At 47.8% G+C, this 19,126-nt stretch overlaps 1 long non-coding RNA gene across 2 annotated transcripts in view; it reads right to left on the bottom strand.

The window, feature by feature from the left end:
- LOC142302126 (uncharacterized) overlaps positions 1-12,830 on the bottom strand; it is a 46,107-nt gene extending 33,277 nt beyond the window's left edge. For both annotated transcript variants that reach the window (XR_012752940.1, XR_012752939.1), the window contains exon 1: positions 12,566-12,830. This is a non-coding gene — a long non-coding RNA (uncharacterized LOC142302126). The remainder of the gene's footprint in view (positions 1-12,565) is intronic.
- Between the last annotated feature and the right edge of the window lie 6,296 nt (positions 12,831-19,126).

Genomic DNA, 19,126 nt, shown 5'->3' with positions numbered 1-19,126 from the left:
AATCTTCGCGATCATCTTATCCGCAGCCACTATACAAGTGATAGGAAGGATTCAACTTTTTTGGGTAAAATTAATCCCATTATTAAAGTAGGTTGCTTCCCCTGTGGGGAATGCGTGGCATGCCCCAATATATGCCGCGAGAGTACCTTCACTGACGCTGACAACCGTAAAATCTATCATATACGTAAACGTATTACATGTAATTCAAAAGCAGTTGTGTACTACGCAACATGTCCATGTCCTAAGATCTATATTGGACTTACCACGCGTCAGCTGAAGGTACGTACTCGCGAGCATGTATTGGGGATTGAGGCCGCACGAAATACAACTGATGTTGAGAGCCTCAAGACCCTTCCTAAACATTTCTTTAAATTCCATTCTTGTAATGGTGGTTTGCTTAGGGTTAAAGGTATTGATCAACTAGATTTGGGGATCCGTGGTGGGGAGGTTAGCAGAAGATTGGCCCAACTTGAGGCCAGGTGGATATACACATTGGGTACTGTGTGTCCATCTGGCCTCAACGATAATATCAGTTTTGCGTCTTTCCTATAGATACCGAGAGTTCTATGTCGTCTAATATATGCCTCTTTTTGACTCCTATTGAATACATTTAAATTGTATTTTACACGCCTCTGGTTTTTATATGGTGTTGGTTAACTTTTGTCTAATCAATCCCCCTTTTTTTCCTTATTTATTTTAGTTATGTGAACATGTTACACATGTGTGTGGTGACTCGATGGACGTAGTATTTATATTGATCTACAGGACCTGTGTTTATACTCGCACATATGATTGCGAAGACGGCTGCATTATCTGGCTATCTGGATGAAAGAGCGATGCTAAGCAGCAATTTTTGTGGCAGCCGTAGTGATGAGAGACAGAAGTATGAGATGTTATATCCTAACTGTGATTTCTCAATTCACTATTGGCTCTTTGTATTTTTTGCTATATTTATACTTGTTCTTTCTTCTTTTTTGTTCATGCTGTTTATTATGAGTGGCATGCATGTGTGTGTATATATGCACACATGTGTTTGCTTTGCGAAAATGATGTTCTCTCCGATCGCCGTCTATATTCGTATATTCCCTCCATGGTGGTAATATGTCCACATTTATATTTTATGTACTTCACGATTTTTGCACTTTGTATACCATTACCCGATACATGTACGCACGGCCGTCATTGGCTGCCGGCACTGGTCCGGCCGCTGCGTCTTTACTGGTCTTCTGTTCAGGGGCCATGTGGTGTCCTGGGCTGGATGGCTGGTGACGCGGCGGCCTGACTGGCGTCGGCAAGTAGCCATGACGACGGGTGCATCACGGAAGTATCTGTTGGTAATTGGAGGCAGGAGATATAAAAAGCCTCCTTTTGGTTGATTAGATACGCCCCCTGACGAAGGTAGTGAACTGAAACACGTGTCGGGAGCCTTATCACCATCAGCGGGAATTCACTCATTGTAAGTAAATGGATTGTTTTTTTATGGCTGCTCTCCTGTGTGTTATCTAGTGGTTAGCTCCGGTCCTTATTGACTGATCGTATTTGTTGATATAAACACGTTAGCGTTAGATAGGGAGCCACCATTAACTAGGTGAGAGTTATATACACTCACATAGTTATAATGACACCTAGTGGCGTCCCATATAATGATTTCCCTATGAACCATGAGTTATCACCATTAGCGGGAATCCACTTATTGCAAGTAAATAGATTGTTTTCCTGTGTTTTATCTAGCGGTTAGCTCTGGTTCATATTGACTGATCGCATCTATTGATGCTAATACATTTAGTGATAGTTAGGGAGCTACTATTAACCAGATACGAGTTATATATACCCACATGGTTATAGTGACACCTAGTGGCGGTCCCGTATAATGACTACTTCAGGAACCTTGAGCTGTAACCATGAATGAGATGGGGACTCCGTACTTTTACATGCTTTTAGGTTCTCCAATATGAAGTATATGGTTATCTATCTATCCTTGGTATAAACATATATATTATAAAGATTGTGCTATTGGATTTGTATATATACATGATATCAATTGGAGTGCCTTGCATGTACAGATACTAGAGTCCTCTCTTTGAATATTGCATATAAGTTGCAGGAATGTGCAGCCTTATGTAATTAATTGTATTGACTGAACTATGATATTTTCCGCTGTATGTATACATTGGCGTATGTTTGTTCTGCCCACACTCACACTTGTTATATTTATATGAAAAATACATAATAAAATATTAATAAAAAGTACATTGTACTGTAATTCCTGTCTATTGGTCTTTTGGGCTTTCATGATCGCCTCTTTCTCTCTTTTTTTCTGTAACGGGCCTTAAGTGGTAGAGTTAAATGTGAGAAGAAAACAAAAAATAAATTTGGAAAACAGGAGGCACTTTTAAGGGTACATGCTCATGATCAGGACCCGTTGCGTCCTGGACGCGGCAGGTTCTGACCTGCGGGGCCACAAGTCTTCTCCAGAGGAGACCGCAGCTGCCTGTGCCCATGATGTGGGCTTGGGCAGTTGCGGTTTCTCGCTTGTGTTCTCCCTACAGAGAGCGCTTTGACTCCGCAGCAAAGTAGTGACATGCTGTGACTCGGAAAGCCGCAACGCAGGTCAATTTTCGTTGCGGGCCGCACACACACAGTGGGCATGTACTGTACAACGCAGTGTTTTGGACGCAGCTGAATTATGCTGCATCCAAAACGCTTCTAACACTGGTCGTGGGCACACAACCCTGGAGGGGAGATCGGTAAATTGTGCAAAAATAATGGCTTCAACGATTGACATGTGCCCAGTCGAGGAGCTGTATGAGTAATGCCCAAGGAGGCATGTATTACCACACATAAGCGTGCCATATCTGTGCCACCGGACCAAGAGCAGCGACACCCATTGAATCCAACTGCCCCCCTTCCCCCAGGTGAGTATAATAAAGGTCTTTTTTTTTTAATTTTACCTTATACAGAGCGGCCTGGGCAACTATATACAGTATTCTGGAATGCTGTATATAGGGGCTCACTGGTTGTGCCGCAGCTCACAGGGGACAAATCTGGTGACAGGTTCCCTTTAAAGTGAGCTGGCTGTCAATCAGCATGATGTAAGCAGTGACGCTCCATCGACAGAGCGGAAGAGAAGGAACTGTCCTGCCAGTCGTCTCCACTATGACAGACTTGGTGCGTGCCTTCGGTAGTTTCTGTGGCGCTTGCAGTTTATTCCTTCTTCGTTTAAAGGGAACCTGTCAGATTTCAACCTCCAAATTTCCTTAGAAACTCAATTTGGCATCTCTTTAACCCCTTCACGACCATGGACGGATCTTTCCGTCATGGATCGTGTCCCGGTAATCGGCGCCCCCTGCCGCGGGCAGGCGGCGTGGATCGGCACACATATCAGCTGTTTTCAACAGCTGACATGTGTGCCTACATGTTCCGAGTGGAATCGCATTCCACCCGGAACATTAACCCCTTAGATCTCGCTGCCAAAGTCTGGCAGCGAGATCTATATGCGCGCGGCCATCTTTTTTTCTTACCTCCGCCCCCTCCGGACGTCACGTGAGTGATCACGTGACGTTCGGTGGTTGCCATCGTAGCACAGGGTCATGTGATGACGCCTGGTGCTAAGAAGTTTCACTTTCATTCTTCCTCGGCACGGAGCAGAGGAAGAAAGAAAGTGACTATTTCTGCTGTTTACAGCGGAATAGCTGTGATCAGCAGATAGCGATCAGCAATCGGATTGCTGATCGCTATAGCCCCCTAGGGGGACTAGTAAAATAAAATAAAAAAAGTAAAAAAAAGTTTTAAAAAATTAAAAAAAACTAAAAAAACCTAAAAAGTTCAAATCACCCCCCTTTCCCCCCATTGAAAATTAAAGGGTTAAAAAATAAATAAATATACACATATTTGGTATCGCCGCGTTCAGAAATGCCCGATCTATCAAAATATAAAATCAATTAATCGGATTGGTAAACGGCGTAGTGGCAATAAAATTCCAAACGCCAAAATTACGTTTTTTGGTCGCCGCAAGTTTTACGCAAAATGCAATAACAGGCGATCAAAACGTAGCATCTGCGCAAAAATGCTACCATTAGAAACATCAGCTCGAGACGCAAAAAATAAGCCGTCACTGAGCCACAGATCCCAAAAAATAAAAACGCTACGTGTTTCGGAAAATGGCGCAAAACGTGCGCCACTTTTATTGGACAAACTTGTGAATTTTTTTTAACCCCTTAGATACAAGTAAACCTATACATGTTTGGTGTCTACAAACTCGCACCGACCTCAGGTATCATACCCACACATCAGTTTTACCATATAGTGAACACCGTGAATAAAACATCCCAAAAACTATTGTGCCATCACACTTTTTTTGCAATTTTTCCACACTTGGAATTTTTTTGCTGCTTTCCAGTACACCATATGGTAAAACTTATGGTTTCATTTAAAAGTATAACTTGTCCCGCAAAAAACAAGCCCTCATATGGCAAGATTGACGGAAAAATAAAAAAGTTACGGCTCTCGGAAGAAGGGGAGCAAAAAACAAAAACGCAAAAACGGAAAGTGCCCCGGGGCTGAAGGGGTTAAAGGACTCCTCAACCAGTATCGCTACATTGTTAAAGGGAACCTGTCAGGCCCAATATGCACCTAGAACCTGTCAGGCCCAATATGCACCTAGAACCTGTCAGGCCCAATATGCACCTAGAACCTGTCAGGCCCAATATGCACCTAGAACCTGTCAGGCCCAATATGCACCCAGAACCTGTCAGGCCCAATATGCACCCAGAACCATGAGCAGGTCTGGGTGACTATAGCTAATTTCTGCCTAACCGTCCCTGTATACACTAGCATAGATAAAGAGATCTTTAGAAAAAGGTATTTCTAAAGATCTTTTATCATATGCTAATGAGCGAGGGGACTAGGTGTATCCCCTGGCTAATCGGCTCCATTAGTATGTTAGCACACCCACAGACGTACCATCATGCTAATGAATGTGCAGCGGTAGAGGATGATCGCACTCACCTCTCCGCTGCCCGACGCTGGATTTTGGGTCATTCGCACTACTTCAGTTTGAAGCCAGGATGCGTATGCCCGGCTTCATAGTGCGCATGACCGCAACTCCGGGGTCATGAACTGCTTGTGGTTCTGGGTGCATATTGGGCCTGACAGGTTCCCTTTAACAATTTAGAGATACAGTTTGAGGAGTCCTTAAAGAGATGCCAAATTGAGATCCTAAGGAAATTTGGAGGTTGAAACCGGCCGGCCAAGCCTTGTCTTCTGTCACTAGCGAATAAGCGGGAATGTATGGGAACATTATTGGATAGGCATGATGGAGGCCGTCCGAAAATCAATTCAAGATGTCAAACAGCGACTTCTGGCATCTCCACGTAAATCATTCCCAGGAACCAGACTCGTCGTATTCCACATGTTCACGAGTGGCCAAGAACGACAGAGATTGAAGCCTTCTTTGATGATGAAGTAATCTCCAAAGGACTGTGGCCAACAAGATTGAGGTTTTCCGCTGGGGCCAATTGAAACGTCTGATGTAGAGCAACAAACCACGAAAATTACAGGTAGCAATGAGCGAGCAGAAAGATATTCAGCACTGGAGACCGGCAGGATGGACGCTCGGACAGGCTAGACTCGATTACCGAGTATACCGAGGAAGTCTATAGGAAACGCGAGTATTTTTCAGGTAGAGTCATCTGCATAAATGCTTGAGATTCCCATTGACTTCCATGAAAATCAAGCTGAGCCCCTCTGAAAGTCCGACCTGCTCGTTTCACATACCGAGCATGGTAGTGACTGCTCATCACTAGTTACCAGTACTGAGCACCTGAGCATGGTAGTGCTCGCTCATCACTAGTTACCAGTACTGAGCACCCGAGCATGGTAGTGCCCGCTCATCACTAGTTACGAGTACTGAGCACCCGAGCATGGTAGTACTCGCTCATCACTAGTTACGAGTACTGAGCACCTGAGCATGGTAGTGCCCACTCATCACTAGTTACCAGTACTGAGCACCCGAGCATGGTAGTGCCCGCTCATCATTAGTTACGAGTACTGAGCACCCGAGCATGGTAGTGCCCGCTCATCACTAGTTACCAGTACTGAGCACCCGAGCATGGTAGTGCCCGCTCATCATTAGTTACCAGTACTGAGCACCCGAGCATGGTAGTACTCGCTCATCACTAGTTACGAGTACTGAGCACCTGAGCATGGTAGTGCCCACTCATCACTAGTTACCAGTACTGAGCACCCGAGCATGGTAGTGCCCGCTCATCACTAGTTACGAGTACTGAGCACCCGAGCATGGTAGTACTCGCTCATCACTAGTTACGAGTACTGAGCACCTGAGCATGGTAGTGCCCACTCATCACTAGTTACCAGTACTGAGCACCCGAGCATGGTAGTGCCCGCTCATCATTAGTTACGAGTACTGAGCACCTGAGCATGGTAGTGCCCGCTCATCATTAGTTACGAGTACTGAGCACCCGAGCATGGTAGTGCCCTCTCATCACTAGTAGTACTGAGCACCTGAGCATGGTAGTGCTCGCTCATCACTAGTAGTACTGAGCACCCGAGCATGGTAGTGCTCGCTCATCACTAGTTACGAGTACAGAGCACCCGAGCATGGTAGTGCCCTCTCATCACTAGTAGTACTGAGCACCCGAGCATGGTAGTGCTCGCTCATCACTAGTAGTACTGAGCACCCGAGCATGGTAGTGCTCACTCATCACTAGTAGTACTGAGCACCTGAGCATGGTAGTGCTCGCTCATCACTAGTAGTACTGAGCACCCGAGCATGGTAGTGCTCGCTCATCACTAGTTACGAGTACAGAGCACCCGAGCATGGTAGTGCCCTCTCATCACTAGTAGTACTGAGCACCTGAGCATGGTAGTGCTCGCTCATCACTAGTAGTACTGAGCACCCGAGCATGGTAGTGCTCACTCATCACTAGTAGTACTGAGCACCCGAGCATGGTAGTGCCCGCTCATCACTAGTAGTACAGAGCACCCGAGCATGGTAGTGCTCACTCATCACTAGTAGTACTGAGCACCCGAGCATGGTAGTGCCCGCTCATCACTAGTAGTACAGAGCACCCGAGCATGGTAGTGCCCGCTCATCACTAGTAGTACTGAGCACCCGAGCATGGTAGTGCTCGCTCATCACTAGTAGTACTGAGCACCCGAGCATAGTAGTGCTCGCTCATCACTAGTAGTACTGAGCACCCGAGCATGGTAGTGCCCGCTCATCACTAGTTACCAGTACTGAGCACCCGAGCATAGTAGTGCTCGCTCATCACTAGTAGTACTGAGCACCCGAGCATGGTAGTGCTCGCTCATCGCTAATCACAATCCCCCTGAGAGAACATACAGGCGTTCTTGGATGTGAACACTGGACATTTTCAGCACCTACATTAAAACATGAGCTTCTAATGAACCAAAGTATGTACAGTCCAAGTATCACTGTGACAGATTGTCAATTTTAGAGGTTACAGCAATTTTTCAGGGTAAAGTAACGAGTGAATCACTTTGTATACGCAGATCTACCTCTCTGGACCTGACATTATTTCTCTACTAACGAAAATTCCACAATGTCTCTCTGCTATTTCATCCTTCTTTGCGCGATTCCTAAAACTTAACATGGACAAAACAGAGTTCATTGTCTTTCCTCCTCCTCACTCATCTCCTCCAACAAGCCTTTCCATCAAACTCGATGGTTGCTCACTCTCCCCAGTCTCACAAGCTCGTTGCCTTGGAGTGACCCTCGACTCTGCTCTATCCTTCACACCACACATCTACGTCCTCTTCACCTCATGCAGACTCTACAACCCAAAAATATCTCCCGGATCCGTGCTTTCCTTAACCAAGAATCAGCCAAAACAATAGTGCATGCCCTCATCATCTCCCGCCTCGACTACTGCAACCTCCTGCTCTCTGGCCTCCCTTTCAACACTCTTGCACCCCTCCAATCTATCCTAATCTCTGTGGCATCGCCACCCCCCATCGCGATCGATGTGATTGGCTGTTCAAATCTGAACCGCCAACCACATCTTTCGCACTGATTTCGGTAAAAATAATACCGGAAATAGTGCGATACTGTGATATCCGGCTATGAGGTGCTGTAGCAGCTGCAGCAGATCATAGGTGGATCTCAAACATGCCGCCCCCAGCCCCTGCAGCACTGATTGGAGCGATCGTGCTATGACGCGCAATCGCTCCAATCAGTCTGCAGTGGGGCGGTTTGATTTGCTGGTGGCCCCCCTCCCCAGGCCTGTGCTAGTCTGGGGACCCTCCCCCAACATGTCTGCAGCGTGCAGCACTGGCTAGTACTAGTGGTACCACGCCACCGCTGCTGCTGCCGCTGCTGTCACGTCACGGAGCAGGAGCGGTGAGTATTGTGCTCACCTTGCAGCCCCTGCGCGCTCTTGTGATTGCTCCTGCGCGCTCCCGTAATGGCCCCTGCCCGTGCCCCCCTGCGATCTGCCCCCCAGACATCCCAATCTGCCGGCCTCCCCCGTGATCTCCCCCCTCTGCTGTCCCCCCGACGTCCTCTGCTGTCCCCCCCCCCCCGACGTCCTCTGCTGTCCCCCCCCCCCGACGTCCTCTGCTGTCCCCCCCCCCCGACGTCCTCTGCTGTCCCCCCCCCCGACGTCCTCTGCTGTCCCCCCCCCCCGACGTCCTCTGCTGTCCCCCCCCCCCCGACGTCCTCTGCTGTCCCCCCCCCCGACGTCCTCTGCTGTCCCCCCCCCCCGACGTCCTCTGCTGTCCCCCCCCCCCCGACGTCCTCTGCTGTCCCCCCCCCCCCCGACGTCCTCTGCTGTCCCCCCCCCCCCGACGTCCTCTGCTGTCCCCCCCCCCCCCGACGTCCTCTGCTGTCCCCCCCCCCGACGTCCTCTGCTGTCCCCCCCCCCGACGTCCTCTGCTGTCCCCCCCCCCGACGTCCTCTGCTGTCCCCCCCCCCGACGTCCTCTGCTGTCCCCCCCCCCCGACGTCCTCTGCTGTCCCCCCCCCCGACGTCCTCTGCTGTCCCCCCCCCCGACGTCCTCTGCTGTCCCCCCCCCCGACGTCCTCTGCTGTCCCCCCCCCCCGACGTCCTCTGCTGTCCCCCCCCCCGACGTCCTCTGCTGCCCCCCCCCCCGACGTCCTCTGCTGTCCCCCCCCCCGACGTCCTCTGCTGTCCCCCCCCCCCGACGTCCTCTGCTGTCCCCCCCCCCCGACGTCCTCTGCTGTCCCCCCCCCCCGACGTCCTCTGCTGTCCCCCCCCCCCCGACGTCCTCTGCTGTCCCCCCCCCCCCCGACGTCCTCTGCTGTCCCCCCCCCCCCCGACGTCCTCTGCTGTCCCCCCCCCCGACGTCCTCTGCTGTCCCCCCCCCCCGACGTCCTCTGCTGTCCCCCCCCCGACGTCCTCTGCTGTCCCCCCCCCGACGTCCTCTGCTGTCCCCCCCCCGACGTCCTCTGCTGTCCCCCCCCCGACGTCCTCTGCTGTCCCCCCCCCGACGTCCTCTGCTGTCCCCCCCCCCCGACGTCCTCTGCTGTCCCCCCCCCGACGTCCTCTGCTGTCCCCCCCCCCCGACGTCCTCTGCTGTCCCCCCCCCCCGACGTCCTCTGCTGCCCCCCCCCCCCGACGTCCTCTGCTGTCCCCCCCCCCGACGTCCTCTGCTGCCCCCCCCCCCGACGTCCTCTGCTGTCCCCCCCCCCCGACGTCCTCTGCTGCCCCCCCCCCCGACGTCCTCTGCTGTCCCCCCCCCGACGTCCTCTGCTGTCCCCCCCCCGACGTCCTCTGCTGTCCCCCCCCCGACGTCCTCTTACCTGTCTTCACCGGCCGATCACATCTGCCTCCATCGCTGGGTCCTTCTTCCTGGGTCTTCTGCTGAGCTGTCCAACTTCCTGCCTGCTGGCTGCTGCTGTAAAGCCGTTCCTTGCCTTCTGTTCCTCCTGCTAATCCTCTGGGTACTGTGAGTGTCCATTTTTACACCTCATGCGTCCCGCGCTGATCAGGGATGCAGATAACGTATCTGCATCCCTGGTCAGTTTTCGGCGGGACTTTTTTTCCCGTATTCCCGACGCTTTTTGTATCGCATCTGTCCGTGCGTCCCGCCGAGCGCTGATCAGGGATGCACATAACGGATCGGCATCCCTGCTCAATTTTTGGGGTGACAAAAAGCATCGGGGATACGGAAAAAAAAGTCACGCCAAAAATTGAGCAGGGATGCCGATCCGTTATGTGCATCCCTGATCAGCGCTCGGCGGGACGCACGGACTGATGCAATACAAAAAGCGTCGGGGATACGGAAAAAAAAGTATCGCATCTGTCCGTGCGTCCCGCTGGGCGCGGATCAGCATCCCTGCTCAATTTTTGGCGTGACTTTTTTTTTTCCGTATCCCCAACGCTTTTTGTATCTCATCTGACCGTGCCTCCTGCAGGGGCCGATCAGTGCACTGCGTCTGTGCGTTTGAAAAGTCAAATGGCGTTCCTTGTCTTCTGAGCCCCGCCATGCGCCCAAACAATTGATTTCCACCACATATGAGGTATCTGCGTACTCGGGAAAAATTGCACAATACGTTTTATGGTGCATTTTTTCCTGATACCGTTGTAAAAAGAAAAAAAAAAAAAAAAAAGCTACCTTGTTGCTGCAAAAATGTAAAAAATTTTTTTTAAAAAAAAAACAATTTTCACGGTATCAACTTTCAGTGGAGCCCCTGGGGGTACAAGGGGCTCACTAAACATCTAGATAAATTCCTTGAGGGGTCTAGTTCCAAAATGGGGTCACTTGTGGGGGAGCTCCACTGTTTAGGCACCATGGGGGGGGGGGGGGGTGTGTCTAAAAACGTGACATGGCGTCCGCTAATGATTCCAATCAATTTTGCTGTCAAATGGTGCCCTTCTCTTCTGAGCCACGCCATGCGCCCAACAATTACTTTCCACCACATGTGAGGTATCTGCGTACTCAGGAGAAAATGCACAATACATTTTATGTTGCATTTTTTCCAGATACCCTTGTGAAAAAAAAGCTACCTAGTTGAAGCAACAGTTTTGTGGTAAAAAATTTTTTTTTTCTTTTCACGGCTCAACGTTATAAACTTCTGTGAAGCCCCCAGGTGTTCAAAGTGCTCACCAAACATCTAGAAAAATTATTTGAGGGCTCTAGTTTCCAAAATGGGGTCACTTGTGGGGGAGCTCCATTGTTTAGGCACCTCAGGGGGTCTTCAAACCCGACATGGCGTCCGCTAATGAGTGCAGCTAATTTTGTGTTCAAAAATTGAAATGGCGCTCCTTGCCTTTCGACCTCTGCCGTGCACCCAAACAATTGATTTTTACCCCATATGGGGTATCAGCGTACTCAGGAGAAAATGCACAATAAATTGTAGAGTGCACTTTCTCTTTTCTCCCTTGTAAAAATGAAAATTTTATGGCTAAAGTAACATTTTTGTGTTAAAAAGTAAAATTTTCATTCTTTCCTTCCACATTGCTTTGGTTCCTGTGAAGCACCTAAAGGGTTAATAATCTTCTTGGATGTGGTTTTGAGCCGTGTGAGGGGTGTAGTTTTTAGAATGGGGTCACTTTTGGGTATTTTCTGTCGCCTCTCAAAGTCACTTCAAATGTGATGTGGTCCCTAAAAAAAAAAAAATATTTTGTAAATTTGGTTGGAAAAATTAGAAAATCGCTGATGAACTTTGACCCCTTCTAACTTCCTAACGAAAAAAAAAAAATTCTTTCGAAAATTGCGCTGATGTAAAGCAGACAAGTGGGAAATGTTATTTAGTAACTATTTTGTGTGACATATCTCTCAGATTTATAGGCATACATTTTCAAAAGTGTGAAAATTGCGAAATTTTCCAAATTTTCGCACAATTTCCTAAATTTTCACAAATAAAAAACGCAAAAAGTATCGGCCTAAATTTACCACTGACATGAAGTACAATATGTCACGAAAAAACAATCTCAGAATCGCCAGGATCTGTTGAAGCGTTCCAGAGTTATAACCTGTCAAAGTGACACTGGTCAGAATTGCAAAAAAAAATGGCCCGGTCATTAGGGTGTTTTAGTGGCCGGGGGTGAAGGGGTTAAACATTGCACTATTTGTAACAGTCTAATTTTTTTTTGTTGTTGCACTTCTTCCATGAAAAAAATTAAAAACAAAAAAGGTATAAATAGCCCCATCAGCGCACGTTAAAAAAAACCCATAAAATAAGCTGTGCGCGACGGCGTCAGTCACCGGTGTCGGACAACGATGATACAGGCGTTTTATTTACGCCGGTGACGATAAAGCTGTGGAGCTGTCGCTGGAATCACACTATGTTTTTACTACACAGTGACCTCTGTGAGCACAGAACCCAAGTGACCGGAAACAGAGGTGCGCTCCCTATTACTGCCCCCATTTCCAGCACAGCAACAATAACAAAAGACAGCAAAGGGTTAATCCGGAGGGCCGGCTCTCACCTGGTGACCGGGCTCCTACCGCGCACACGGCCGCCCCCGCCCCGCCGCCTGCACGGCCCGCTCCTACCGAGCACAACTGCTGCTGGCGGCGGATGTCCACCTGTGGTAAAAGAGGACGCGTCCAGGACCTACCGCGTCACGTGACTAAGGTCCTCGCAGGGTCATCATCGGGTCACACATGCCGAGCGCGGCAGAGTACACGCTGCTTTCACCGCTACGTGTGGCTCGTGTCTTCCGGGAGCTGCCGCGCTGCCGGTGTATCCTCCTCACCGCTGTGCACTGTCTACCCTGCAGAGACCCAGCACACGTGACCTCAAACTTCCTGCAAGCCCAGAAATATACGCACTGCTTTCCGGCTCTACATGCTACAATGTACGGGCTCATTCCAGGTGTGACGTAATTTGTCACGTGTAGGGGGCGTGTCTAAAATGCAGCCGGAACAAACATTGTTTTTCTAAATCACGTGGGCACAGTGCTGTTTATACTAGAAGCGGGGAGGATGGGCGAAGGAAGCATCACGCCCACTACCCTGAAAGGAGCACCTACATTCTAGGCTCAACCCTTTCTAGACTCCTCTTTTTTTTTTTTCCTTTCAGTTTTCCCCCTTTTTTTTATCTTTCTTTTCCTCTTTTTTCTTTATTTCCTTTGTAATCCCCTTTTTTTTCTTCTTTCTTTTTTTTTTTTTATTTTTTTTCCGGTTTTTTTCCTTCTTATTTTCTTTCTTTTCCCCCCCTTTTTTTCTATTTTTGTTTTCCTTTTTTTCACGTTTATTTTCTTTGTTTCTCATTTTTTTCCCTTTTTTCCATTTATTTCAGTTTTTTTTCTTTTTCTTCCTCTTTTCTCTGTCTTTTTTTCCTATTTTTTTGTCTTTTTTTTCCTTTTTTTCTGCTTTTTTCTCTTTCCCCTTTTTTTTCTTTTTGCCTTTTTTCCCTTCATTTTAATTCTCTTTTTTTCTCTCTCCCCTTTTTGTCTTATTTTTTTTCCCTTTTTTCAGTTTTCTTTTTTTGTTTTTCCCTTTTGACAGTTTTTTTTCCTTTTTTGTCTTTATTCCCTTTTTTTTTCCTTTTATTTCTCCCCCCCTTTTTGTCTTATTTTTTCCCCTTTTTTCGTTTTTTTTTCTTTTTTGTTCTTCCCCTTTTTATCTTTTTTTCCAGTTCTTTTTGCCTTTTTTGCCTTTTTTCCCATTTTTATTCCCTTTTTTTTATCTTTATTCCCTTTTTTCATTGATTTCCTTTTATTACTCTTCCCCCCCCCTTTTTTTGTTTTATTTTTTCCCTTTTTTTTTGTTTTTTTTTTCTTTGTTATGCCCCTTTTTTTTTTTCTTTTTTTCCAGTCCTTTTTTCCTTTTTTTTGTCTTTTTTACCATTTTTTTTCTCTTTTAAATTTGTTCATTTTATCTCTGTTTTTCTTTCTCTAGTTCCTTGACATAATTTGAGGTTGTCTTCTTGCGTCTGTCGATGTTTTACCCTGTACGTGACGATATATTTCCGACACCATCTTCATAAATACCATACACGTATTATAACGGATATCGCCACATTTTTTTCATTCTTTTTCCGCCGCAGACAATTTTTCATTTTTATGCTTTTTTTTATTTTTTTCTATTATTATTTGACTTGTGTCTTACACAATGAGTTGTATTTTCGATTGGCAGACTTCATTTTATTGTATAAGGTTGACCCCCCTCCCGGCAATTCCCATTGTGATGTGTGGTGTTGTGCGACACTAATGACCCTTTAATTTCATTCTCCAGATCAGTGCGTTTATGGCAAGTCTGAACATGTGTCGTTTTATTTATTTTTCTTCATTAGTTTTGTAAAAAATATACTATGTATATATATATATATTATTTTTTTTTATTTATTTATTTTTTCTTGTTTCATCACTTTCCTTTACGGTTTTATTTTCCTCTATCGCTTGTTTCTTGTGAGCCGAGCGGTAGTTTTATTGGTGTCATTCTTAGGGTCACTGGATACTGTGATGAGGAACGGTGACCAGAAAGGCATTTTGATATTTTGAGATATCCCGAGTTCTGAACATCTCATGGAGAACTGATCATCCATCATCCAAAAATGGAAGGAGTGAAAAATATCTGCAAACCTGCGGAGACATGGCCACCACCGAAACTGACAAGAAGGAGAGCGCTAATGAGAGAAGAAACGAAGAGGCCCATGGACATCAGAGGAGCCGCAAAGATCAGGGGGGAGGACCTGCCCACTGGATGACTATTAAAAGGATCCTCCACAAATCTGGCCTTTTATATAAGAGCGTCAAGAAAGGCATTTTTGAGAGCAAGAAGCCATGAAAAGTCCCATCTGCAGTTTTCAAAAAGCCACGTTGAGGACTCAGCGGTCGGTGGAGGGACGTGCTCAGGTCAGAGGAGACGAAAGGAAAACCTTTTGGGCTAAATCCAAAACGCTATGTGTGGTGGACAACTAACACTGCACATCACCCTAAAAACACCCTCCCCTCCGTCACACATGGTGGAGGCAGCATCCTGCTGCGGGGAGGCTTTTCTTCAGCAGAGGCAGGGAAGCTGGTCATAGGTGAGGGGAAGATAGATGCAGCTAAATACAGGGCAATCCTGGAGGTAAAGCAGCTAAAAACTGCCATAGACTTCAGACTGGGGCGTAGGTTCACCTTCCAGCAGGACAACGACTCTAAACATCCTTCAGAGCCACAATGGAGAGTTAAGATCAGAGCATATTCCTGTGTGTCAGCTGCAATGTCACAGTCCAGACCCAAATCCACCGAGGAACTGACAAGACGTGAACATTGCTGATCACAGACATCTCCATCCTATCTCACTGAGTTAAAAGAAGAGGAAAATGTCTCCTCTATAAGTGCAAAGCTGTAGCGACCCCAAAAGACAGAGAAAGGTGATCCTTTTAAGGTGAAGAACATCATCCGAACTGTGACACACGGGGGCGGCAGCATCATGTGGGGATTTTTTGCTGCAGGAGGGACTGGTGACTTCACAAACTAGATGACATCATGAGGAATGAAGATTATGTGGCAATACTGAAGAATATCTCAAGAGTCAGACATCAGCCAGGAACTTAACCCCTTCACGACCGCGGGCAGTAAAATTACGTCCTATTTTAACGTGACTTAACGACCAGGGACGTAATTTTACTGCCTAAACTTCATTTGATTGCCGTGGCCATAGCAACGGCTTTCAAATGATGTCCCCTGCTGTTTCTTACAGCAGGGGACCTTTGCTTGACCCCAGGGGGGTGGCATCGCCACCCCCTATCGACGATCGATGTGATTGGCTGTTCAAATCTGAACCGCCAACCACATCGATCGCACTAATTTCGGCAAAAATAATGCCCGAATTAGTGCGATCCTGTGAGATCCAGCTATGAGATGCCGCAGCTGCTGCAGCATATCATAGGTGGACCTCAAACATGTCGCCCCCAGCCCCTGCAGCACTGATTGGAGCGATCGTGCTATGACGCGCAATCGCTCCAATCAGTGTGCAGTGGGGCGGTCTGATCTGCCGGTGGCCGCCCTCCCCAGGCCTGTACTGCTCTGGGGACCCTCCCCCAACATGGCTGCAGCGTGGAGTGGCTGGTACTTTTGGTACCACGCCACCGCTGCTGCCGCCGCAGACGCCGCCTCTGCTGTCACCGCGCCAGCTCCAAAGGTAAGTATTGCGCTCCAGCGATGGCCCCTGCGCGCTCCCGTGAAGGCCCCTGCGCGCTCCCGTGAAGGCCCCTGCCCGTGCCCCCCCAGATCTGCCCCCCTACGCCCCGATCTGCCCCCCTACGCCCCGATCTGCCCCCCGGCATCCCGATCTGCTCCCCACGCGATCTGCCTGCCTCCTCTGTCATCTCTATTCTGCTTCCAAGGTTCCTTCCTTCTGCCTTTGCTTCTCCGCCCCCTCTGCTCTCCCTCTAACCCCCCCCCATCTGCCCCCCCTCTGCCCCCCCCTCTCCCCATCCCCCCCTGCCCCCCCCGACGTCCTCTTACCTGCCTTCACGGGTCGTCCGAGGTCTTCACTGGCCCGATCACATCTGCCTCCATCGCTGGGTCCTTCTGCTGATCTGTCCAACGTCCTGCCTGCTGCTGGTGTAAAGCTGTCTATCTCACTGCCTTCTTGTTCCTCTGCAACTCTTCTGGTCAGTGATCCTCTTGGTACTGTGAGTATAACTTTTTTTTTTTTTTCTTGTATCCTGTCCATTTTTACACTTCATCTGTCCGTGCGTCCCGCCAAGCGCTGATCAGGGATGCAGATAACGGATCGGCATCCGTGGTCAGTTTTTGGCATGACTTTTTTCCGTATTCGCGACGCTTTTTGTATCGCGTCCGTCCGTGCGTCCCGCCGAGCGCTGATCAGGGATGCAGATAACGGATCGGCATCCCTGCTCAATTTTTGGCGTGACTTTTTTCCGTATTCGCGACGCTTTTTGTATCGCGTCCGTCCGTGCGTCCCGCCGAGCGCTGATCAGGGATGCAGATAACGGATCGGCATCCCTGCTCAATTTTTGGCGTGACTTTTTTCCGTATTCGCGACGCTTTTTGTATCGCGTCCGACCGTGCGTCCCGCCGAGCGCTGATCAGGGATGCAGATAACGGATCGGCATCCCTGCTCAATTTTTGGCGTGACTTTTTTCCGTATTCGCGACAATTTTTGTATGGCATCCGTCTGTGCGTCCCACCAAGCGCTGATCAGGGATGCACATAACATATCTGCATCCATGGTCAATTTTTGGCGTGACTTTTTTTTTTACGTATCCCCGACGCTTTTTTTATCGCATCCGACCGTGCGTCCTGCAGCGGCCGATCAGTGCACTGCGTCTGTGCGTTTGAAAAGTCAAATGGCGCTCCTTCTCTTCTGAGCCCCGCCATGCGCCCAAACAATTACTTTCCACCACATATGAGGTATCTGCGTACTCAGGAGAAAATGCACAATACGTTTTATGGTGCATTTTTTCCTGATAGCCTTGTGAAAAAAAAAGCTACCTAGTTGAAGCAACCGTTTTGTGGTAAAAAAAATTTTTTTCTTTTCACGGCTCAACGCTATAAACTTCTGTGAAGCCCCCAGGTGTTCAAAGTGCTCACCAAACATCTAGAAAAATTATTTGAGGGCTCTAGTTTCCAAAATGGTGTCACTTGTGGGGGAGCTCCACTGTTTAGGCACCATAGGGGGTCTCCAAACGTGACATGGCGTCCGCTAATGATTCCAACCAATTTTGCTGTCAAATGGCGCTCCTTCTCTTCTGAGCCCCGCCATGCGCCCAAACAATTACTTTCCACCACATATGATGTATCTGCGTACTCAGGAGAAAATGCACAATACATTTTATGGTGCATTTTTTCCTGTTACCCTTGTGAAAAAAAAAGCTACCTAATTGAAGCAACCGTTTTGTGGTAAAAAATTTTTTTTTTTCTTTTCACGGCTCAACGCTATAAACTTCTGTGAAGCCCCCAGGTGTTCAAAGTGCTCACCAAACATCTAGAAAAATTATTTGAGGGCTCTAGTTTCCAAAATGGGGTCACTTGTGGGGGAGCTCCATTGTTTAGGCACCTCAGGGGGTCTTCAAACCTGACATGGCGTCCGCTAATGAGTGCAGCTAATTTTGCATTTAAATGGCGCTCCTTGCCTTCCGAGCACTGCCGTGTGTCCAAACATTTGATTTCCACCACTTATGAGGTATCTGCGTACTCAGGAGAAAATGGACAATACATTTTATGTTGCATTTTTTCCCAATACCCTTGTGAAAAAAAAGCTACCTAGTTGAAGCAACAGTTTTGTTGTAAAAAAAAATTTTTTTCTTTTCACGGCTCAATGTTATAAACTTCTGTGAAGCCCCCAGGTGTTCAAAGTGCTCATCAAACATCTAGAAAAAATATTTGAGGGCTCTAGTTTCCAAAATGGGGTCACTTGTGGGGGAGCTCCATTGTTTAGGCACCTCAGGGGGTCTTCAAACCCGACATGGCGTCCGCTAATTAGTGCAGCTAATTTTGCGTTCAAAAATTCAAATGGCGCTCCTTGCATTCCGAGCACTGCCGTGTGTCCAAACATTTGATTTCCACCACATATGAGGTATCTGCGTACTCAGGAGAAAATGGACAATATATTTTATGTTGCATTTTTTCCCAATACCCTTGTGAAAAAAAAAACTACCTAGTTGAAGCAACAGTTTTGTGGTAAAAAAACATTTTTTTCTTTTCACGGCTCAACGTTATAAACTTCTGTGAAGCCCCCAGGTGTTCAAAGTGCTCATCAAACATCTAGAAAAAATATTTGAGGGCTCTAGTTTCCAAAATGGGGTCACTTGTGGGGGAGCTCCATTGTTTAGGCACCTCAGGGGGTCTTCAAACCCGACATGGCGTCCGCTAATTAGTGCAGCTAATTTTGCGTTCAAAAATTCAAATGGCGCTCCTTGCATTCCAAGCACTGCCGTGTGTCCAAACATTTGATTTCCACCACATATGAGGTATCTGCGTACTCAGGAGAAAATGGACAATACATTTTATGTTGCATTTTTTCCCGATACCCTTGTGAAAAAAAAGCTACCTAGTTGAAGCAACAGTTTTGTGGTAAAAAATTTTTTTTTTCTTTTCACGGCTCAACGTTATAAACTTCTGTGAAGCCCCCAGGTGTTCAAAGTGCTCATCAAACATCTAGAAAAAATATTTGAGGGCTCTAGTTTCCAAAATGGGGTCACTTGTGGGGGAGCTCCA

The sequence above is a fragment of the Anomaloglossus baeobatrachus genome, chromosome 4 (genome assembly GCF_048569485.1).
Source record: "Anomaloglossus baeobatrachus isolate aAnoBae1 chromosome 4, aAnoBae1.hap1, whole genome shotgun sequence".
Classification (NCBI taxonomy): domain Eukaryota; kingdom Metazoa; phylum Chordata; class Amphibia; order Anura; family Aromobatidae; genus Anomaloglossus; species Anomaloglossus baeobatrachus.
This window is presented reverse-complemented; position numbering and strand designations above follow the sequence as displayed.